General features: G+C 44.4%; 1 protein-coding gene across 3 annotated transcripts in view; it reads left to right on the top strand.

The window, feature by feature from the left end:
* HRH1 (histamine receptor H1) overlaps positions 1–24,821 on the top strand; it is an 82,711-nt gene that overhangs the window by 34,567 nt on the left and 23,323 nt on the right. Inside the window, exon 3 of one of the 3 annotated variants that reach the window (XM_065553121.1) lies at positions 5,302–5,399. The exons of the other annotated variants lie outside the window; for them this stretch is intronic. The gene's annotated coding sequence lies outside the window, so the exon portion shown is untranslated. The remainder of the gene's footprint in view (positions 1–5,301; positions 5,400–24,821) is intronic. 3 annotated transcript variants of the gene reach the window in all.

The following is a 24,821-nucleotide window of genomic DNA, read 5'->3' as shown; positions in this document are numbered from 1 at the left end:
TGAGTTTTGACCAGCTGTAGTTCAGTCACATTGACAGAAATATAATAATATAGAAACAATGAAAGCTGATACTTTAGGCTTGTGTTTTTAAAGGAATTTATGAGATTTAGGAGCCCACTAACTTTCAACTCCCTTAGACTTATGCCTGCCTAGTGTGTCTTGCTCACATGTGGAGGGTCAAACAAATCACCATATTTGGGGTCAGGAAGGAATTTTACCCCAGGTCAGATTGGCAGAGACCTTGGGTTTTTGTCTTCCTCTGTAGCATGAGGTATGGCTCACCTGCTAGGATCATCTGGGAATATCTCACCTAAACAACTCCCTACCACTGCAGCGGCCTCAGGAATTGGTGACATCTTGGTCTCTCCTGTTCTCTACCTGTGGCACATGTTTAGTCTCCTGAGAAATTAACTGCTTTGGTCTAATTAAAGTCTTTGGTCTTAATATAGGAGTATCTGGGTGAAATGTAATGGCCTGTAATATATAGCAAGTCAGACTATATGATGTGATGGTCCCTTCTGGCCTTAAACTCTATGAAACTATGAGACTCCTTTGAAAATCAATGTCTGAAAACTCTATTGAGCTAAAAACCCAGATTAAGTACAAAGGAACAAGAATCTTCTTAACTCTCACAGTTTGACTCCTTTAGAGCCGAAAGGCACATGCTGTTCCTTTTGCCACTGAAAAAAAACCAAAAATCATGGAGCAGAGGCCAGTGCCAATATTACCTCACTGCTAAGTCTGCAGAAATGGCAGTTTACTGCCCCATTGCTTTGAAGCACACCCACACAAAGGATGTGGTTTGACCAAACAAGGGAACCCACTTATTAACACCAAGGTTACAAAGATTACAAATGTTACTCCTGAGGGAATTCTGTGCCTAAAAATTTAAAGTTCTGCCCACAATATTTTAAAATTCAGCAAAATTCTGCATATTTTATTTGTCAAAATAACACAATCACACCATTTTCAATTACTGTGGTAATTTATTTCAAAATACCATCAGCAAGTATGTCTGTAACAATACAGACAACAAAAAAGATTCAGGAAATGCCCCAGGCTCAGCTTGGCAGGTGTAGAGAGGCTTAGTGTATGGGGGAGCTAGGTATGGGGTTTAGGTTTTGTGTGCGGCAATCTGGGTGCAGGCAGCTCATTGGGAGATCCAGGTGCGGCAGAGGATCTGCATGCATAGGGGCTTGTTGGGTTCCAGGTGCAGGGGGAATGGGACTCCATGGGAGCATCCACGTGAAGGTGGTTGGGGCTGAGCAGGGAGCTGCAGGATTGGGGCTTGGTAGGGTGGGGTCTGGGTGCAGCTAGTTGGGGCTCAGTGTGTGGGTGGGGGTCCAGGTGTAGGGAGCTCGGTGGGGTGGGGTGTTATATGGAGCTTCCTGCAGCCAGAGGAGGTTCCCAGAGGTGGGTCTGACCTGGCCTGTACAGGGGAAGAGGAAGTCCTGTTCCCCCTCTCCCTCCTCAGCCCAGCTGGAATTAACAGCTGGAGCCCGGCAACTGTGAAAGAGACAGAAAGAGCCCAGCCCTGCCCCCCAAGGTGGTGATGTATGTCTCCCCCAGCTGCTCCAGTTGCCCCCTCCCAAACTGCTGTCCAGGAGAGGTGTTTGAATCAATTTTTCTGCAGGGAAAGAGTAAAACCTGCGGGGGACATTAATTCTGCACTTGTGCAGTGGTGCAGAATTCCCCCAGGAGAAATATCTGTGCATTTAGAGCTCACTGGACATGAAAAGACAGAAATCGTCCCACCATAAACACCATGCTGATGTTGGTCACACCATCCGTCTGCTGCTGCCGTTACATTGTCACCCACATCATCAAATATGACAGTCGCATATATGGCATCATCAAATATGTCAGAGATGCATACGACCAAGGGAACCATGAGGAGTGGGATGCTTCACAGTGAGGAGTTAGCACAGCTCAGAGCAGTTTTGAAAGCCCAGTTTACCTTATGAATATCTGTAAATGTTTCTGTTTTTTGTATATTTAATTCTTAACAACAATATATCTAAAAACTGAGCAGGCAAAGTCATGCCTGCATATCAGTGCCCAAGTTGAGACACCCTACAAAAATTTGGTCCAAAGCCTCACATTCTGGCTCAGTACACTCGTGTAAATTGACTTCAGTGGAGCTACTCTGGATTCATGCCTGCATAAAAAGAACCTAACGCCTCTACATAGCCATTCAGGGATAGGAGGGCGAGCAAGAAAGCTCTCCCACTTTGTGTGGCTGCTCAGGGGGCTGCTCACAACAGTAGTCCCTGCATCAAGGCCCTGCATCCATTCAGCACCAGCCCATGAAGAGGGACTAGAGCAGGGGTCGGCAACCTATGGCACACGTGCCAAAGGCAGCACGCAAGATGTTTTTGAGTGGCACTAACACTGCCTGGGTCCTGGCCGCTGGCCTCGGGGCTCTGCTGCCGGCCTGGGGTCCTACCACCAGCCCCCTGCCATCCACGGTCCCGTCTGCCGGCCCCGCTCAGCCCGCTGCTGGCCCTGGGTCCTGGCCACCGGTCCCAGGGGCTCTGCTGCCAGCCTGGAGTACTGGCCACCGGGCCCCTGTCACCCAGGGTTCCATCCGCCAGCCCCGCTCAGCCTGCTGCCAGCCCTGGGTCCCAGCCACTGGTCCCGGGGGCTCCGCTGCCAGCCTGGGGCTCTGCTCCTGGCCTTCGCCAGGGGCTCTGCAGCCGCCCCCAGCTTAGTCCCACTGGCCCCAGCCTTGAGCAGTGAGGGGTGCAGACAGGGCCAGGAGGGGGTGCAGCTCAGCACCCCCACCTTAAAAATTGTTCCAGCGCCACTACTGGGATATTTTTAAGTCCTGATTTGCTGCTTACATCACAATCACGTCATATGGAACATTTTCAAACGAAGAACAAGAAAACCTTTCTTGACAAAGCAGACAAGACTGAATCGATCAAAAAGGCAGTAGCAGGATATGAAAAGCAAAGCAGTGTTTTTAAATACTTAAGTGTAAGTAAAAATCAAGCCACAGAAGGAAGTTACAAGATTGCACAGAGCATTGCAAAAAACGGAAAACTGTTTACAGATGGGGAATATATAAAAGACGTTTTTCTCAGCAGTTCGGAGATTTTTTTCAATGATTTGCCGAATAAAGATATGATCTTATCTAGAATAAAAGAACTGCCTGTCTCTGCCAGAACAGTTGAGGGATGCGTAAGCAAAATGGCAGAAAACATTAACGAAAAGCAGACAACAGCATTAAAAGACACAGCAGTGTTTAGCATTGCAATTGATGAGAGCGTGGATATAAATGACATTCCATGTTTGGCAGTTGTTGCAAGATATTGTGATTCCGATGAAATGCAAGAGGAACTTTGTTGCCTAAAACCCATGCATGGCACAACAAAGGGGGAAGATATAGCGGAAAGTTTTGTAAACCATTTTGAAGAACGAGAAGTTGACATCAGAAAAATATTTTGTGTGACAACAGATGGTGCTCCTGTCATGGTCGGAAAACAGAAGGGATTTGTAAAGTTACTTGAAGATCAAATTGGCCGCCCAACAGTCAAATTTCACTGTATCATTCATCAAGAAAACCCGTGTGCTAAAATTTCTGATTCAGAGCTTAAAAATGTGATGAATACAGTGGTGCGAATTGTGAATTTCCTTGTTGCTCGATCTCCTTTGATTCACAGACAATTTCAAGCACAGCTAGAAGAGATGGACAGTGCTTATAACGACATCCCACTTCACAGAAACATTCGGTGGCTAAGTTGTGGCAAGGTGTTGGTGCGCTTTGAAACTGTTTTGATGCAATCAAGGCCTTTTTGTCGGAAAAAGGACAAAACTACCCCGAATTGGATGATGACAAATGGCTGTGTAAGTTCATGTTTCTAACTGACATCACCGCTCACCTAAACGAACTCAACCTCTGTCTCCAGGGTGCAGGGCAAATGGTTCTGGATCTTTATGAAGTCTGGAAGGCATTTGTTGTAAAACTAGCAATTTTTTCTTGGGACATTTGAACTTTGACTTTCTGCTACTTCCAACACATAAAAAAGCTATTGACACGTTGCACTGTCAGCGTTGATGAGATTGGAATGTACATGCAAGAACTGGAATCAGAATTTTCTGACAGATTTCAAGATTTCCAGCGATTTGGCCCAATGCTTTCTTTTCTAATTAAACCTGAAAAGTTCAACGAAAGCGACTTGGATTTGTCTGTATTTCAGTGGATGGGTGTTGAAGATTTCGAAATGAAGCTCATTCAGTTAAAAAGCTCAGAATTGTGAGCATCGAAGTTTGGAGATCTGTGGAGTGCACTTAGAATCATAGAATATCAGGGCTGGAAGGGACCTCAGGAGGTCATCTAGTCCAATCCCCTGCTCAAAGCAGGACCAATCCCCAGACAGATTTTTACCCCAGTTCCCTAAATGGCCCCCTTGAACCACTGAGCTATCCTTCCCCCTAAATCCTCTCCCCAAAGATTGAACTCACAACCCTAAGGTTAGCAGGCTAATGCTCAAAGCACTGAGCTATCCCTCATTCCCCACTTGAAGCTACCAAGAGAGATCATGGGGGCTCTATTCTGATCTGCTGGACGTCCCAGCCAGTGAAATTTAACTGTTTGAAGAAAATTGTGTTTGCAATGCTTTCAGCATTTGGATCCACGTATCTGTGTGAACAGGTATTTTCACACATGAAATCTGTCCTCTGTCCCTCTCGGAGCTGGTTAACAACTGATCACTCAGAAGCCTGTGTGCAGCTTAAAGTATCCAAATACGTGCCAGACATTGGAAAACTCAGCAAGGAAAAGCAAGGGCAAGGATCACACTAAACTGATAAGATCTGCATTTTAATTTAATTTTAAATGAAGCTTCCTAAACTTAAGCCTTATTTACTATACAATAATAGTTTAGTTATATATTATAGAAAGAGACCTTCTAAAAACGTTAAAATGTATTACTGGCACGTGAAACCTTAAATTAGAGTGAATGAATGAAGACTTGGCACACCACTTCTGAAAGGTTGCCAACCCCTGGACTAGAGGGAACAATCTGCTCTACATTCAAGACCAAAAACAGATGTGCGAGAAGCAGAATTCTGAAACAGTGGTGAAAACAAGGAAATAATAACCCCTCTCTTTGGCTTTTTTCCTGCTTTTTCAGTACAGACTCTTTTGCTTATTGTTTCTGATACTAGTCTCTCCAAGTATCCTTGCTATTTTCCCAAAACCGTTGTAAGATTAATGTTTATTGAGCTTCAATAAGTTTAGCTGGGGAGAAATTAATCAGTACAGTTCTGAACCTATTTTTCTGTTTTACATTGCAGTGTTATAACCTGCAAATAATTCTGGTGTGAGTGATTGCTGGACCCAGACTAGGAAGGAGTCTAGTCTGTCAAAGAAGCTTATTGGAACATCTCTGAGGGTGAGATTTACCTGCATTTAGTTTCCTACTGTATTAGGCTTAGACTTCATGTTTTTGTTTTATTTTGCTTGGTAATTCACTTTGTTCTGTCTGTTATTACTTGGCACCACTTAAATCCTACTTTTTATATTTAATAAAATCACTTTTTGCTTATTAATTGACCCAGCAAGTAATTAACTCCTGGGGGAGCAAACAGCTGTGCATTTCTCTCTATCAGTGTTATAGAGGGTGAACAATTTATGAGTTTACCCTGTACAAGCTTTCTACAGAGTAAAACGGATTTATTTGGGGTTTGGATCCCATTGGGAGCTGGGTATCTGGGTGCTGGAGACAAGATCATTTCTTAAGCTGTTTTCAGTTAAGCCTGCAGCTTTTGGGGGACATGGTTCAGACCTGGGTCTGTGCTTGTGGCAGGCTAGCATGACTGGCACAGCAAGACAAGGTACTGAAGTCCCAAGCTGCCAGGGAAAACGGGCTCAGAGGTAACCGCAGCACATCAGGTGGCAGTCCCAAGGGGGTTTCTGTGACCCAACCCATCACAACCACAACATCCTGTGCAACTGAACATTTGAAACTTGTGCGACTCCCGGAAAAAGTTATCCCGAGCCACCATTTATTTGTTTAATTGGTTCCTTTTTCTCTTCTATACAGACTATTCTTCTACCTAGCATTATTAGTTCCGCATTAAAAAAAAAATCCCACAACTCATTCAGACCATGGGTCTCCACCTTCTACATACAACCCCACTCCTGAGCTTCTGCCCCTCATGGGGTTGGGAGGCCCCAGAACCTTGAGGGTTCTTCCACTTGCTGCTGCTGATTGGAGGGCAGGGTCACATCCTTTCAGGTGTCACGTGTAAGAGGGCAGAAAACGCATCTATCAGTTATGGAGCATCCATTCTACTCCACTTCACCCCTTCCCTACTCCTCCCACACCCAACACTTAGCTTTGGGGAGGGAGAGAAAATAAGATATTGCAACCCTTGAAAGAGAGCAAGTTACATCCCTTCCTCAAACCTGGCCAGTTACTCCCCTGAGATAGAATCCCTCTTGGAGCTCCCATTAGGATGGCATGGCAAGGCCCCCAGCACTGGGCAGTTCCTACCAGACACACTTAACCCCTATGCTTGCTGCAGAGCTGAATCAGCATGACTGTTCCCTGGATGGATCTTTATTTCTCCAGAGCACAGACAACTGTTCATTTTCTTTTTTTCTCCCCACCATGTCCCCTACATCAGCAACACTTTGTAGGCTTCCCAGTTAAGCCTGACCCTTTAACTGTGTCCACTCCAGCATCTTTTCCACATGTATACATTTTTTTTTTTGGCAGATTACTCTAATCTCATGTCGCCAGCATAAACAATTACCAGATCCAATAGACACATTGACACACTGCAGGCAGACATTGAGTCAAAAACCTTGTGTAACCACACTTCCAGGGATATGCTTTAGTATACACTTTTTGCTACCGAACACATTTATTAGAAGCTTTCAGTACTTTGTTAACACTCTATCATAATGATTTACGTCGTAAAGGAATATTTATCCTCCTCACTTCCTTGTTAACACTGGCTTACACACATTCGCTGGGGTTTATTTGTGATATTAAAGCTGTGAGAGTTCAGGAAAATATACTGAGAAAACAAGGTCCCTTAGGAAAAGAGTCACAAATATAGACCCCGGGGAAAGGCTTTGTTGTTCACACACGATTTTATTGCAAGTCTTGTGATTTCTTTTTTTTCCCTCCACTTTTTTCTTTTTTTAAAGCCGCAGCTCTTGTAGTCGGACGAATCTCATCTTTCAGTATATTTCTAATCCTCTTAGCTGCAGTGTAGACAAGGGGCAATGAAGATGCTGCCCTTGTTTGATGAATCCCACCACTATAACCTGGTACCAGTACTCAAAACAATTACTTGAAATCCTTAAGTTTTCTTTGGAAATTCAAACTTCTCCCTTTAAAACCATTCTGGTTCTCCACTGCCACAGCTCTGAGAGATGTCCATGCCATTTAAACACAGGGGGTTCATTTAGCAAACGTTCTAAAAAAACTTGGGAATTGCAACAGAATCGTGATGCAGAAGAATGGTAGCATATACTATTGCTACTGCCTGGCTACAAATATCTTAACAGTGAACTGCAGAGCTAATACAAACTGCGATAAGCAGGAATTTTTGTGCTGAATATCCCCACTAACCAGGCTACAGGGCACATTCAGCACACACAAGCTTTCACTCCTCTCTCCAAAATAGTTTTTTCCTCCGTGTGAAATCCTCTTGTATCATTCTGTGACATCCCATGTATTATATGGCATTTGGGATGACTCACTCTAGGATTCATAGCTTTCAGAGCTAGAAGGGATCATCTAATCCAACCTCCTCATAGACTCATAGACTTTAAGGTCAGAAGGGACCATTATGATCATCTGGTCTGACCCCCTGCATGCCGCAGGCCACAAAACCGTCCCCACCCTTCCCTTGACTCTGCTGATGAAGTCCCCAAATCCTGTGTCTTGGTGACTTCAATTGGCAGAGAACCCTCCTGCTAGCGATCCCTGCCCCATGCTGCGGAGGAAGGCGAAAAACCTCCAGGGCCTCAGCCAATCTACCCTGGAGGAAAATTCCTTCCCGACCCCAAATATGGCGATCAGTAAGACCCCGAGCATGTAGGAAAGAGTCTCCAGCCTGACCCTTGTTAGCCATTATACTATTTACCTGCTATTGCTTGGTATTCCTCAGCTAATGTGTTTTACCATTAAACCATTCCCTCCATAAACTTATCTAATTTAATCTTAAAACCATAAGACAGGCCATAGAATCTCACCTAGTATTTCCTGTTGTTGTAGAGCCTATCTTCTAGAAAGACATCCAGTCTAGACCGACAGATTCCAACTGACAGCGAGTCCCCCACAGCTCTTAGTAAACTGTTATATTAATTATTCTGGCCATTTAAAACCCTGTTTTATTTCCATTTTGAATTTGTCTAGCTCCTGCTAAGCCAAATCTTCAGCAAACCAGGAATTATCAAAAACTGGGCTAATATGCTCCCTACAGCTTCAGACAGAAGTCTCTATGTGGGAGTGTGTGTAAAATCCAGGTCTCAGTTTTGCAGCTCACCTTTAAGTGCTATTGAAAAGTGCTGGCTGGATATTCCCGGAGAGTTAACAGGCAGTAAGAGGCACAGCATGGGCTGGGTAAGCTGTTCCACACCACTGCGGCTACAGTAAAGTAAGGTTTTCCACACCACCCTACCAATATGCATTAACCACACAGGCGCCGATTTTTGAAAGTGCCCACCCCCTACTCCCACTCCACCCCTTCCCCCAAGGCCTCACCCCTGCCCCACTTCTTCCTGCCCAGTTCCGCCCTCCTCCTCTGAGTGTGCCGCATCCTCGCTCCTCCCCCATCCCTCCCAGCCTCCTGCACGCTGTGAAACAGCTGATTGCGGCAGGCAGGAGGAGAGGGGAGGGAGGGAGAGGCGCTGATCCGTGGGGCCCGTCAGTGGGCAGGAGGTGCTGGAAGGGTGGGAGGGCACTCGTAGGGCGGCTGCAGGTGGGTGCTCAGCACCCACCATTTTTTCCCTGTGGGTGCTCAAGCCCCGGAGCATCCACAGAGTTGGCACCTATGCTCAACAATATGCCTCTTGAAGGCCAAGACAATATAACAGGGTTTAAAAAGAACTAGATAAGTCCATGGAGGATAGGCCCATCAATGGCTGTTAGCCAGGATGGGCAGGGAAGATGTCCCTAGCCTCTGTTTGCCAGAAGCTGGGAATGGGTGACAGGGAATGGATCACTTGATGATTATCTGTTCTGTTCATTCCCTCTGGGGCACCTAGCATTGGCCACTGTTGGAAGACAGGATATTGGGCTAGATGGTCTGACCCAGTCTGGCCATTCTTATGTTCTTATATTCTTAACACCAATCTGGAGGGAATCACCTCCTTGCAGGAGAGGGCAGCAATGGACAACTGACCATGAATAACTGGTCTGAAAGTATGTCCACACAGCCTGCAGCAGTGAGTCTCCCAATCCAGGCTGACAGACTCTGGCTGGCACTACTCCACTAAAAATTACTGTGTAGATGTTGTGGCTTAGGCTCTGAAAACTAGGAATGGTGTGGTCAGTTCTGCTAGGAGGTGCAAGGTAAGACTGGGGCAATTAGTCATCCTCTTCCCCACCCACTTTGGAGAGGGCTAGATTAACCACATGCAGTAGGACTAAATGATATTTGTGATTTTGCAACATTTTTTACAGAAAAAAAAGTCATTTTCATCTAAACTTTCTGTTTTTGATAAAATCTCAGAACAACAAATTAAAAAATAAAATTGTTTCAGAATTGTGGGGGATATCCCCTTTTCTCTGGTTTTTGAAATTTTACCCTCCCTTTTTTTCCCCATTGGAAAAATGTCAACAGTGCAGGAGTGAGAGTGGGATTGTTTTCCCAAAATATTCACATTAAAATTTTTATTGAAGGAAAGAAACCATAAACTTTTTTTCTGATCAGTGTATTGTGCAGCCCTTGAGCCCAAAGGCCAGATTTTGTTCAACCCTGCATAGACTGTTTTGGTTCATTGTTGGGAAGAGGAGAGAGGTTCCTTGTTCCCCTCCTTGTATTAATATGCAGTGTTGCCCTAAGATTAATAACAGATTGACCTTATCCATTGCAAATCAAAAAGGTACTAACTTAAAATATTTTTTAAAAAACCAAGTTCCTTTTAAAGAAAAACAAGGCCAGATGTCTCTGCTTCTCTCAAATCCAGACACATCTCAGCTCATAGCTTTTGTCCCAATCCATCAGTTTAACTGGTTTTGTAATTTGCATAACACGGTGAAAACATTTTAAAAATGCTGTTCCATAAACTGTGAGTGTGTTTTCATTAATATCCATTTAATATGTTTTAAATTAAAGCAACTTTAAACTTCTTGAAGTGGTAATAGCAGCTTTAAACAACAGTACATTTAGCAACATCATCTCCATTTAATTGTGTAAGAAAGAGAATATTTCCATTTCCTCACTGTAAACAGAGAGGTGCGAAAATACAGTAGTCATAATGTAAGACAACTTGCTAACTGAATACTTGAAAAATAAATTCATCTTAAGTGTTCCAAAGAAAAGACTTCTGCATTCTGCCTGGTAAATCTTATTTTGGATAGAATGACTGGAAATCAGTAAGTGATTTCCAACTGTCATTTACAAGCTGTTAAGTTTCTCACAAACTATACACAAAATTATTAATCAGAGTAAGAAATCAGAACGTATTTTCTTCTGCATGCACCTGAAGTGTGCTTCAGGGAAGAGAGCAACAGAAAAACACATTCTTACGAGAGAAAGTGAGACTAGGGTGTTAAATGTTTGAGCTACTTCTACAGAATGAGACTGCAGGGTCTATGAGGAGATAGGAATAGGGAAGTGAGAGTTCTGTGAAACTGACTGTTTGGGACTTGATTTGAAAATACAAACCCATTGCCCAGTTCACACTTAGGGAGAACAATTTTTAAATCATGATTTTACAGGCCCATAGACACTTCCCCAATAAAGATGCTAACAGCTTTTTAATTTGCAATAAGAGTGTGGGTGGACATGAGGCCACACAATCTGAAGGTCAATATAAAACAATTCATTATTCTTCATGTTTAGAGTCAGAGGTACCCTTTTCCCCAGTGCTTAAAGTTGTCTGAAAAAAAAAAGTGTAGGGAGGGAGTTTATCAATCTGGAAGCAGCATCTTTGTTAAGACAATCTTTAAAGCGCACGCTTCAAGCAACCTGGCTTGATTGTTTATTTATTTATTTATTATTTGCTGGGTCTGCAATCCCTGGCAACCTCCTTCCTACCCTATTTAAGCACTACTTCCCCACCCTACATCAAATGAATGTTCAATTGTTTAGCAAGTCTTTAGAACATCTACTGAAAAAATATCTTATTGATTGTATTCATTCAATCAGACAGTTTATAGTGGCAAACACACATTGGGACACAGCACATTAATTAAATTAATTAATTAATTGAATTCATTTATTTGTAGCATGGTAGTGCCTAAGGAATTGTGGCCCCATTGTGCAAGGTGCTATACAAATACTTAGAAAGACATGCTCCCAGACTGGAAGAGTTTTACGAACTATGAACAGATGCTGGTACCTTCAGTCATGCAGTAGCACCTTATTTTACAAATGGTCTCCCTGACTTCAGTGAGGCTACTTGTGGAGTATTATGCTACTCAGCACGAGAAAGGACATCGGAATCTGCTTCTCAATAGTGAAACAAAAATCATTACTAACACATAATAGTGAAGATGCTTAGGGCCAGATTGTGAATCTTTTGCTTACACTGGTGGGCAGTTACTCACACCACCGTGAGCGAGGGATTCACCATCTAGCTCTTCTGTAATAGGAGAAAGCAAATAACAGAAAAGCACAAGGAGCCATAGCCTAAAGGCCAAAATCTAATTAATCCCATCTGATGTGATTGAACAAGTACTTAGAGACCTTAAATTTCAACAACAAGTCTATCAAGAAAATCAAAATAAATTTGAGACAGATCTCAAGGCACCCGCTAGGATCTAGCCTTTGGATCATGTAGCCTTACTTCCAGTTTCCAGTTTCATTTTTCCCCTGCGGATCAATTTGTCTTTCCTGATATGTTGCCCTCAGCCACACTGTGATAAGATGATTAACTATCAAAAGGTCTGGCAGTGAAAACCTCCTGGGGCTACAAGCTTCCTACATCTTCAGACACTTCTAAATTGCATTTTGTATCTTTATTTATTTATTTGTTTGTTTGTTGTTGTTGTTGTTGTCGTCATCCAGGAAAGAACACTGTCAATGCTACAAACATGACTTTGGTCAAAGAACTCTTAAAACGTTATTAGTAATGAACCTGTCAGCACCTTCCTCTACTCTGTAATCCATGAGCACATTGGTTCCAAAGTATTTCTGGTCTTCTTTCTGCAATATGAATATTCTTGTATGAGTTATATGACACTCAAGAATACCTCCTATTGAATCACTCTATCATGTGTCTATTACTATGGTGTCTAGGTACCAACATTACAGATAGCAGTAACTGCCATCCATTCCTTGCATCTCACTGGTGCTGTACTAAGGTTTTGGGGTGGGACTTTCAAAGGAGCCTTAAGGATATGGTCAAGGCCGGCTCTAGATATTTTGCCGCCCCAAGCAAAAAAAATGTTGGCTGCCCCCAGCCTGGGCTCTTCCCCCCCACCAGTGCCCTCCCCCACCCCCTGCTGCCCCAGCCCTGGGGTCCCCCCACAAACGTGATCTCCTCATTCACCACAGCAATCCTCGTTTACACTTGCAGTGGGGATCAAACCATTTCTCCTATTTTTATTTCACTTTAGAATAAATCTCCCCCCCCACACCGTCCCCCGCAGCCCCATCTTTAGTGCTCCAAATGCAGATTGAAGGCATAGGGACTAACCCTCAAACCTTGTACCCAGAAAGGGATGGGGATCTAGTATAGAGGGTTCAGGCAGAGGAGCGGGTGTGGGGGTGCTTGGGGGCGCTACACTGGCAGAGAAGCAGGGTGTGATGTACTCGTGGAGGAGGGTGGAGGAGGAGAGGGGGTATCAGGAGGAGTGCGGGAGAAGAGGTGCAGGGGAAGGGGGGAGGGGTGGGAGGAGAGGGCTGGGGGAGGGTACGAGGGGAGAGATGTGGGTGAAGGGAGCGTACAAGGGGAAGGGGTGTGGCAAAGGAGAGATGGGGGGAGGTACAAGTGGAGGGGCTGCAAGCAGGATGGGGGGTGCAAGGGCTGAGGGGGCAGGCACTGACAGCTGCATCCCCAGCCCCGTGCAGGCAGAGTCGAGAGGACAGACACTGACCCAGGTGCCCGAGCCGCAGGGGTCCCCTCGCGGGGCAGTATCCGCTGCCCCGCACGGAGCCGGGCTCTGCCTCTCCCCACCCAGGGCAGGCAGCATGGGGCTGAGGCGGGGGAGGTGCACGGTGGGCTAGGTCCGGGGGCAGGAGGGGACGGCGGCAGTTTCCTGGCAGCTCAGGCTGCCCAGCCACTCGCCCTGTCAACGTGCGAGCCGGGATCCGCTCCCCCTTCCCAGCCCAGCGGCGCCCTGCACAGCCCACTCAGGTGGGGAAACGCCGCGCCGCCCTGGGGAGACTCAGAGCAGAGCAGCAGCGGCAGCAGGACCCCTCCTCCTCCAGGCCCCACTTCCCTCCCTCCCCGGCTCCTCACACACAGGCCGGACTGCAGTTCAGGCTGCCCTGCCACTGGAGAGCCAGAGCATCATCCCCCGGAGCTGAGCCCAGGCTGCAGCGGCGAGAGGGGCTCAACTCCGGGGGATGATGCTCTGGCTCTCCAGCGACAGGGCAGCCTGAACTGCAGTTCAGCCTGTGCAACTCAGGCTGCCATGAGCGCCATCTATCTACTGAAGCCAGAACTGCAGTGTCAGTTCCAGCTCAGCTTGAAAGCCTCAGCTGACAGGGAATATCTTGGTTCAGGGACGGCTCCTGGCTTTTTGCGGCCCAAGCAAAAAAAAACAAAAAGGGGGGGGGGGGCTGGAGTGCCGCGCCCCTTGGAAAGTGCCACCCCAAGCACATGCTTGGGGAGCGCTGGTGCCTAGAGCCGGCCCTGGATACGGTTGCCCAAATCCCACTAAATTCCATTGATGTTTGGGCACCTAACTCCCAGCCTTTGTAAATGTGTATTCATTAAAGTGTTGGAATATTTCTGCACACTGTCTCCAGAGAAAGGAGAACAGAAATACAGATTTACATATATCGCCACATCCTTTCCAGCATTCAAATCTATTAGAAGACTTGCAGGAGCACTTAGCATGGATGCTGCTTATCATTTTTTTAAACATGTGATTCAATCATACCCGTAGCTTAAGCAGTCCAGGATTGCTGATGTAAAGCCCAGCCTTTCCTCCTTTCTGTGTCAGCAACATTTAGTCATCCAAATGACTGGATGTTCATGAATGAAAATCTCTGAGTGAATTGATATTCTCATCTAAGAGTCAGTCACACTGATTGCACTACCCAAAGCGCTAACTCATACACTGACCCTCTTACCTGTCAGTTCTGCTATTCATGCCCCAGGAATGACTCATTCCCTTTCCAAACAGTAAAAGGCAATACAAGCTGTGATTTCATGGCACTGTCTGCTTATATTTCAAAACAACCTTTCAAAATGATTTCCCTCCCTATTTTTTTTCTCTTAGCAAATGTTAGTGTTTAGGAGATAAGCAAGTACTGACTGCAGATGATGGAAGGGACTGAGGGGGCATGGATGGAAGTGGACAGGGGGACTAGTATGGGCCATCAGAAAGGATGTAGTGTAAGGAGGCTACAGGGAAGGGAGAGATGCAGAGATGGAGACAAAGGAAAGCCTGTCTTTTTTCTACATTAAAAACTGTAATCATGTTCTATTTATAGTTGTTGTTTTGACCTGTGCATATACTATTTTTAATGAGGGGACAAATTTAAATTTGGGCGGATGATGTAATTTGGATGGGGTGATAGGGCAATTGGAATTGACTGGATTCTTTAACTGCTCATTACTAGACTTCTTGACATTTAGGTTTGGGTTTTTTTTAAGCTACAGAAAGTATAATTATTTTTGAAGTGTTAGCTGAACTCCATAAATGCACTTGCAACACTGACTGATTTTTATGTAGGGATGTGTCTGAAGTTTTAGTGGTAGCTGCAAGGGAATGTATAACTACACTTTGGCCCTCTACGTTGTAATGAAGTCACCAGAACATCCACAAGACCTTCAGAAACTGTAATTTATTACACCTATAATGAATTATTGATGTATTGACATCACAAATGTTAGTACCCTACCAAGGAAGTGAATGAAGCACATTCATTATTTTGGTGTGTATATCATATTGGTCTCTGTTGTAAAGATATAAGAGGGGGAGAATCAAGCTTTGTCACACAGAAAAGGAGAAAAAGCAATGCAGAGAGCAGCGTTGTTAATATCTAGGTGGTGGGCACACCACAGGATACCGCATTTCAAACAAGGACAGTTGCCTTTAGTTCTCACTGCCCCCTGCTCCACACACACCTAAACAAGAGGCAGCCAGAATGGGGCTCCTTGAGTGCTCAAGAACCAAGCTGAGGCACGAGTTGACAGGGAGTTTAGAAACAATCTCACCACTGCTGCCCCTCCACTGAGGACTCAGTCAGGTGCTGTGGAAGCCAAATGCTGCACTTTTTGAAAGGTAGAGTAGTTGCTACATCTGAGCACACTCTCCCCACTGCACCCTCAGGGTACGTCTATACCCAGCCGCTAGTTCGGCGGCTGGCAATCGAACTTCTGGGTTCGACTTATCGCGTCTTGTCTGGACGCGATAAGTCGAACCCGGAAGTGCTCGCCGTCGACTGCGGTACTCCAGCTCGGCGAGAGGAGTACCGCGGAGTCGACGGGGGAGCCTGCCTGCCGCGTGTGGACCGAGGTAAGTTCGAACTAAGGTACTTCGAACGTCAGCTACGTTATTCATGTAGCTGAAGTTGCGTACCTTAGTTCGATTTGGGGGTTTAGTGTAGACCAAGCCTCACTCTCCCCAGAGACATTTGGCTTGCCATTGCCCTCCACAAGTAGAATGTCTCTAGTGGGTACCATTTGGGTGCTACACATTTGCACCTTCTTACATTGCAGCTCTGGCTCCCAAAGATAGAATCAGAATGTAGCTCACTGGCCCAGTTACTGAGGTGCACTTTGCAGCTCGAGATGAGTGAGAGAGGCTGGCACACAGCATAAAGTAGAGCAGCTTCAGGTCTGCTCTGTTTTGTGCCTGCTGCCAACTGCTGCTAAGAGTTGCTTTGATGCCCAGGGATCACTGGGACATACTGACATTCTGGCTTTGCTCCCTTTTACTGCAAACACCGCCTACACCAGGAGCTGGGGGGAGATGGGGTAGGAGTGCCTGCTGTGGTCCTGTGCTGCCTGCAGTTTCCTCCCTAGATATGGAAACCTCAGGTGTCCAAATCCATGGGCTAACTGCCTGCTTGGTGCCTCTGCAGTGTCATGCAGAATTCAGGATCTCCCCCTTAATATTTAAGCATGTCATAAGAAGATGTTTGCAAATCAAATATAGCTGTTCGTATGTTCAGGCACTTTGATTTCTCACTGGTAATAGCTATAAATTGTGGAATTTTTTTAAAGGTAACTTTAGCAGCTCATTGCTCAAGAAACACTATTATGTTGTAAGAACATTTGCACTACTTGTATAAAACTATTGTGAGACTATTTCAGCTGGTCTAGTCAGAATGAGATAAGGCTGGATTAAACACTTGCCTTTTCACATTTGTCTTGTCTCTTTCTAGTTAGCTGGGAGAATGTACAGTCCCTAAAAGCAATCCTCCCCATAGAATGGAATCTTTGCTTAAATGCCTTTATTTTTTCCCTTTCAAATTGTTCCTTCCAAAATTAGTCACCTAGATTCTGACAGAACGCAAGCTATGAACTTCATAATTTAAATAGAAAAAAGATTCTTTTGGTGCCTTGCAAATGTTGCATGGGGATTTGTTATTGAAAAAGGTAAACATTTCTGAATGGAGTCTAACTGGAGAGTTTGAGCAAAAATACACTTCCAAATATTGCCATGTTTAGCACTGATCAGTCACCAGCTTTGTTCTCCTGAGATCTTTGTGGTGCAACTCATATATGATCAGTAGAAAATGACTCTTACTGGTGCATGTAGAAAGACTTTCAACCTTGATCTTATCCCTTGCATGAAATACTAATGGACACCACTTACACAGATTTCAAAATCAATAGTCACTTATCAGAAGGAATTAGTGTACTACTTTAGGGGCTAATCTTGCACCCACTGAAGTCAATAATAAAGCTCCAATGGACTTCACCAGTGTAAGGTCACATCCTAGGGAGAAACAAGTATAATGAAGTGGGCTATTTTATGACATAAAACTTGGTGATTCTGTAGCACCTTTTAACCCTCCATAAACTTTAAGCCTCATAACTGTCATGTGAGGTATTATCCTAATTGTACAGCCATAAAGAGGTGCAGTGACAAGGCCAAGTTTGCACAGTGAGTCAGTGTCAGAGCTGGAAATGGAGGGATCGTAAGTCCCAGTTCCCTGTAGTTAATTATTAGATTGCATTTTCTGTCCTTCAAGGAAAGTACTTCCATGAACAGCAGCTAAGCAGGTTGACTCTGGCCCTAACAGAATAGGCTAGTTATTTGGAGGTACTTTACAGCATATGTAGGGCCCTACAAAATTCACAGCCATGAAAAAGGCCTCACGGACCATGAAATCTGGTCTCCCCCCATGAAATCTGGTCTTTCGTGTGCATTTACTCTATATCATACAGATTTCACGGGAGAGAGCAACATTTCTCAAATTGGGGGTCCTGACCAAAAGGGAGTTGCGGGGGGGTCACGAGGTTATTTTAGGGGCGTTGCAGTATTGCCACCCTTACTTCTACACTGACTTAAGAGCTGGGCGGCCACAGAGCGGCAGCTGTTGGCCGGGCACCCAGCTCTGAAGGCGGCGCCACCACCACCAGCAGCGCAGAAGTAAGGGTGGCAATACGATACCATGCCACCCTTACTTCTGCGCTGCTGCCTGCAGAGTTGGGTGACCAGAGTGACGGCTGCTGACCGAGGGCCCAACTCTGCAGGCAGCAGCGCAGAAGTAAGGATGGCAATACCATTGTGACATTGCACTCTATAAGATTTTATGAAAATATGCTAATGAGTGTGAATATAATATAACTTGAATATGATTCATGCAAAAGGTCTCTTATAAGGTATCATTACAAAGCTTATAATCTACTGAGTGTGTGGTCATCCTATTTGTATGTATGTATCACACTTGTATCTGAAACTAGAAATATGAAATATAACTCTGAGGGCCTAGTGTAATTATGCAAAGTGTGGGCCATTAATGGTGGCCTGGAATCTTGATGGCTCCCATCAACTAGGACAACTGACTGTGGATGGCTCTGTTTGCTTGCAGGCCTTCCTGTAAGTCAGGCTGGGAGGCATGAAGACTTGGGGGTCTCACAGTGACATGTGATCATGTCACCTGAACTGGAATCCATCTTTAACCTGGTGCTTTTCCAGTTAGAATGAGGGGTGGGAACCCAGAGAGGGACAAAGGATTCCCGTCTTTTGCAAAGCTATATAAGGGACTGGAACAGAACAAAAGGGGCTGCAGTCATGAGAAATCCCCTAGCTACCACCTGAGCTGGAACAAGGGCTGTACCAGGGGAAAGGATTGTGCCCAGACTAGGAAGGCGTCCAGTCTGTGAAAGAAACTTATTGGAACATCTCTGAGGGTGAGATTTCATCTGTTATCACTTTCTTACTGTATTAGGTTTGGACTCGTGTATTTTATTTTATTTTGCTTGGTCATTCATTTTCTTCTGTCTGTCATTACTTGGAACCACTTAAATCCTACTTTTACTTATTAATTGACCCAGAGTAAGTAATTAATACCGGAGGGGGGGGGGGGCAAACAGCTGTGCATATCTTTCTAACAGTATTATAGAGGGTGAACAATTTATGAGTTTACCCTGTATAAGCTTTATACAGAGTAAAACAGATTTATTTGGGGTTTGGACCCCATTGGGAGCTGGGCATCTGAGTGTTGGAGACAGGAACACTTCTTAAACTGTTTTCAGTTAAGCTTGCAGCTTTTGGGGGACGTGGTTCAGACCTGGGTCTGTGTTTGCAGCAGGCAAGAGTGTCAAACAAGGCAAGGGTCTGGAGTCCCAAGCTGGCAGGGAAAATGTGCTCAGAGGTGGTCTCAGCACATCAGATGGCAGTCCCAAGGGGGTTTTCTGTGATCCAACCCATCACAACCATACCATGCCATCCTTACTTCTGCACTGCTGCTGGCAGCGATTCTGCCTTCAGAGCTGGGCTCCCGGCCAGCAGCCGCCACACTCCAGCTGCCCAGCTCTGAAGGCAGCACCACTGCCCGCAACAGTGCAGAAATAAGGGTAGCAGTACCACAACCCCCACTACAAGAACCTTACGACCCCTCCCAACTCCTTTTTGGGTCAGGACTCCTACAGTTACAACACTGTGAAATTTCAGATTTAAATAGATGAAATCATGAAATTTATGATTTTTAAAATCTTATGACCCTGACAGGGACTGTGAATTTGGTAGGGCTCTAAGCATATGGAACTTTTGTAGGTTGGTTCTTCTCTAATTTTGTGCATCAGGAAATACTGATCATGTACAGATGACGCATCTGATCTTGTCATTTACAGAACAGCAAATACAGATGCTGTGGACCTCTCTTTGCTTAATCGCACATCTTCCCTTACGAGGCTTCATTAATTGTTCATTCCTTTGTCCTACTCTGAAAACGTGAATGTTGGGACAGACTTTGTAGTAAGAATACAAAAAAAAAAACCCCCAAACAAAAATAAAATAACAGAGACCCACTCTGAGCCAAATCTTGAACTTGGGTAAATCAACAACTTCAGAAGAGCCAACCCCAATTTACATCAGAAGAGAATGTGGCCCCCTGTGTTGTATGCTTTCTCGTAACTCGTCAGCAATCTCAGAAAAGAAAATCTCATTAAGCCAACTGGTAGGGATGCACAATGAAGAGTGTGGTTCTTGCTGTTCCAAGTCCTCTCTGTAACATGTCCACTCTCTGCTGCCCTGTGTTTCCTGTATGGCTGTCAACATGAAATAAATTATGTTTCTCTGTAAGATTGGTAATGAGCTCGATTCCTGCAGGTATGCATTCATGCATGCATACTTTACCTATTTCTCCAGCACAGCAGTGGAAGCCACCCAGGCTCAGTTATACCAGTGCCATTGCTGATGTCACCAGAAACAAGTTCAGTTCTGGAAAATGTTTGTTGGTTTCCTGCCCTTCCAGAGTCACCAGAGGGAGCACAAAATGCCAGTTTGAGGAAATGCTACAGAGTAGGGGCTAGAGTGGCTATTGGTTTGCTACTGGCTACCATTTCTTAGTGCTTTTTTCAACAAGATTTCAAATCTTTTGCAGTAGAATCATAGAATATCAGAGTTGGAAGGGACCTCAAGAGGTCATCTAGTCCAACCCCCTGCTCAAAGCAGGACCAATTCCCAAACAGAATTGTAGGTCAGCTTTAAGTTCCAAACTTCTCAACTACTGACTGTTCCATTACAGAGCTACATGTAAGATCTGTGAGCTGCTAAATTCAGCATCTTAGTCATAAACTGTCTATAATAAAATCTGAAGGTAGCAAGTGTGGCCAAACTTAAAACAGCATCTGTCCAGTTTATTTTTGGATGGTCTATATTATTAAATACTGTCTGATAACAGGTCACTTGCAGGAGCAGTGGCTGGAAAATGCTGCCCATCTGGGAGTCGCTAATGAAAGGTATAATTTCTAACAGGGAAAAAGTCCAAATAAACATTTAGGCACTGCTGCCTGTTTCTTGCAGGTGGACAGGGCCTGAAGGGCAGCAGAATCAGATCAGTTCCTCTGTGTGTGAGAGAGGAGCCAGGCTGCAGAGACTTTGCTTTGGGGCACACATGAAATGCTCAGTAGCATCTCCCTCTGAAAGGCCATGGGAGGATGGTTTTATCTGGGACTAAGGAGGGGACGTGGAGCAGTGGGCACAGGGAACAGCCATGGGTTTACAAATTATGTGGATCCATGGGCCAAACGCTCTAGGGGAGAGGGAGTGACTGCCCTGGTATGCTGTTCACTGCTGCCCAGATGAGGCTCTTCCAACACTCATAAAAGTCTCCTATGTGAAACCTATTCCCTCAGGCTTTGTGGGGGGGATAAACATTTGACCTTTATAAGGTGGATTGGGTTTTGTCGGTCCACTAAAGCTATAATGTATATTATATTATCTCCTGGGCTGCTTGCTTGTCTCGATCTCCCCATCCTGACAGTGAACCACAGACAGGGAAATGAAGACCAATGTCTAGCTTGCATCTTTGCATTTCATTATACTTAATGAAGATGCAAATTGGTACAAATCATGACAAAAATCAACACCGCTAGTTGTCTGTTGCATAACCTGGTGGCAATTAATGAGCTAAAGCACTGAGAACAGATTGGCGTCTGTTCATGGAAATTCAGTAGGGTGCTATATATCAGCAATTAAAACCTCAGTTGCTTCTGGGAACAAATCCTGCTCACCTTTTCTACATGATGAGATTGATGGTGTGAGTCAGGCAAGTCGGAGAGGGGTTTTCTCTGGCATTTTGAGCCTGGAGTGAGAAATGGTTCAGGGGCAATTTTTCTGGAAATATGTTTTCATATTCTTGTCATGTTTGTTTTTCAACATTTCTTGTGGATAGCTCTGCCTTTCTTCAGCAGAGAAAACAGTCTGGGGCGGATATCTCATTTTTGTAATGGATTTGTTCCAGCACATACACTTTTCCATCCAAGCCAGTGTTTCCTTTGTCTGCAATGACTCAGTTCATTTGTGTGCCTCCTATTAACTAAGGAAAAAGTCATATTTTCTGCAGGTGGCTGAGGCTTAACTAACTGTTAATATATACTTTTTGGAGCATTGTCTGTTTCACTTGCATGCAGTATAAGATATAATCACTAAACATTTTATGTAGATACAGTACTTTTGGTCCTTAATATTTGTCCTTGTATGTTTTCTATGTCTCATTAATTTCAGCAGTACAGTACATTGCATATATGTGTAATCATGGTAATTTTTCCTTTCATAATACTATTTAGCATCCTTTTGTTATGGTACCCATTCACCACCTGCAATGTTGTGTCTAGATATGTTGCCAATATGTGTCTCTGGAGTGTATTTTCACTATCCTTTCAAACAAGCAGCAACACAAATAAAGGGCTGAGCAGAACTTCAGATAATTTTCAGTATGAAATTCCTACCAGCTCACTGTCACATTGTGTTTCTTATCCATTCTTGGCTTTCAACAAAAAATTCAGCACTATTTATTTCTGTTTTCACTGATACTTTCTCCAGTTACAGGACTTAATGTCCATTAAGGCATTTCTGGTCCATATGGAAACATGACAATATACATTTACTGGACATTTCTAGCTCATATTGAAACATTCTGGATTATAACCCTGCTGGTTGCTAGCATATGTCTGTGGCTGCTTTTTGTAAACTGGCAGCTTCAGCTGTTGTGGCTTTAGCGGGAGACTAAAGTCTTTCAAATCTAGTTTTGAAAGTGTGTCCAGAGCATATGCGCACATATGCACTGATCCCACTGTGACAATGTGTTTATGTATAGTACAGTAAATGCTATGCTGAATGACAGCAATGTTAACTGAATCTTTAGGCTTATGGGCAGCTGGAAATTGTCTATCACTTTTCTTAGTCTGTATAACTTCGAGGGAATCCTCAACAGATATTTTATGGATCAGAAAATAGTATAAAAGGAATATAGATCTTCCTCGTTGTTCAGCCCCGACTGTATCTAGTGAAGTCTTTGGCATTGTTTCCCGCAGGTGATTCCTGAGAGTGCACCATGGACATTTTAACATAAAATTGGTGGTGGCTTCCCAGCAATGGTTTTTGTGATTTTTTTTTAAATACACTCTCTACTGGACAGGTGTGTTATTGGCTTTCTCAAGGATTTCTCATGGGGCTGGCAAAAGGACAATCCAGTGCTCCCTGGCTGCCCCACCCTTGGATGTTTCAGAGACAGAGCAGTAATGTCCCATAGGTCACTGACCCCTTCTCCCCCTAAGACAATAAGGGTCTTTCTGCACTTGTAACCCTCCCACTCAGTGTGTGTTTTATCCCTCTCTGTGTCCAGTCCACAAAATATATGGGTTTGTTACTGCTCTTACCTTCAGAAAGCCTGGCATGCTAGCTCAAGCTAGAGGGACTTGTGCTTTTTAGCTGGAGATCACTGGTTCAATCCCTGGGGTTGGCCAACATAGCAGCCCTAACACAGAGTGTATTATACGTAGTAAGGGGCATGTATTCCTCTTGGTGTACATTGGTAACTCGCAGTAGCTATTGAGAGTCAGTCACATGTTACATCATAAGAAGAGTCTGATTTATGAGCAAAAGGTTAGGCACTTCAGGATCCAAAACTGACTGACTTTTATCTGACAAAAGTCTTCAGGATCATCCAGAGTCAACCCCTCCCCTGGTCGGTACAGTGAGGATGAGCGGAGATGCTGCCCAGTACATCCTCTGCCATAAGACTCCTGCCTACCAGGCTAGGATTCCACAAGGCAGTCTGGTGAAGAGGGTGTGCTCTATATTATGATGAACAGAGCCCTAGCTAGGTGTTGACGACTGCTGCCTTTATACATAGTAGGAGGCTGAGAATACCAAATAACTAATGGACCAAGCCCATGGGGATTTGGTGCACTAGCTCTAATGGCAGCAGGGCTTCCCCCCGGCACCTAGACCTCTCCTGCATTTGGAAACATGCTGCCCTCCTCCTTGCCTAGGGAAAAAGAGGCTTCAATTTCTTCCCTTTCCCAACTTGTACTCCAGCACAGCAGGGGGCAGGATCTAGCCTTAAATATCTGATTGTTAATAGAACTCCAATATTATCAGCAAGAAAAAGCTGTTTGTTGCCGCTCCTAATAATAAAGTTCTGTCCTTTTACCGGTTCTTAAGCAGCAATTAACAAATTATGTGATCAGATTAGTGTTGACATAACCGAAGCTCACTGATGCTCTACACAAAGGAAGTAAATCAATGCAAGAAACCTGCCCTGTTAATGTCTGCTGTATAGAAGTCAGGAAATAATCAAACTGTGCTAACCAAGAATAGACAAAATCAGTAAGCAAAGATGTATTCATTATAATGATGACTTACAAAACAACGTAGAGTAAAAAAAAACCCTAAAACAAAACCTATGTGCTAGTTCTCTTTAGACCAACTATGATCAACATTGCCCATAATTTTACAGGTAGCTACTTTCTGAGGTAGCAATTTGCTAATGAGCGATAGTAAGAGAAGGAGGAAAGAAAGCCATGAGCAGCACACTTATAGGTAACATTTCCAAAGCCATAGACACTTGTTGTGGGTTCATTTGAAGAGGGCAAGGTATATGGTATGATCTTGACTAAATCCCACTGAAATTGAGACAGTCAGTTTTATTCATATAAAAGTCTGTTTCCAGAAATGAAAATAATTGACACATCATTGAATAATAAAATAAAATAAATGAAAATGTTAAAAATAAATCAAACAGGCAGAAGTAGCCTGAGATTTACTAACAGCCAGACTTTCAGTTGATCGGTCATCTACCTTCTGAATGTGAAATTCAGTATTATTAGGGCTGGGATTTTAAAGGTGAGTGAGATGCCCGATTCCCATTGAATTTTGACTATTAGTCTCTGAGGCAGGGGCTGTCATTTTCTGTGTTTGTATGGTGCCTAGCCCAATGGGGCTCAACCTGGTTGATGCCTCTAAGCACTGTTGTAATAAAAATCTGGTTATTATTTAACCCTTCCCCCCTTACACTCCCAAGGAAAATCCTAGTTTACGTAGGCTGCC

This window comes from Chrysemys picta, chromosome 7 (genome assembly GCF_011386835.1).
Source record: "Chrysemys picta bellii isolate R12L10 chromosome 7, ASM1138683v2, whole genome shotgun sequence".
In the NCBI taxonomy this organism is placed as follows: Eukaryota; Metazoa; Chordata; order Testudines; family Emydidae; genus Chrysemys; species Chrysemys picta.
Note: the sequence above shows the minus strand (reverse complement) of the source record. Positions and strands in the feature narration are given on the sequence as shown.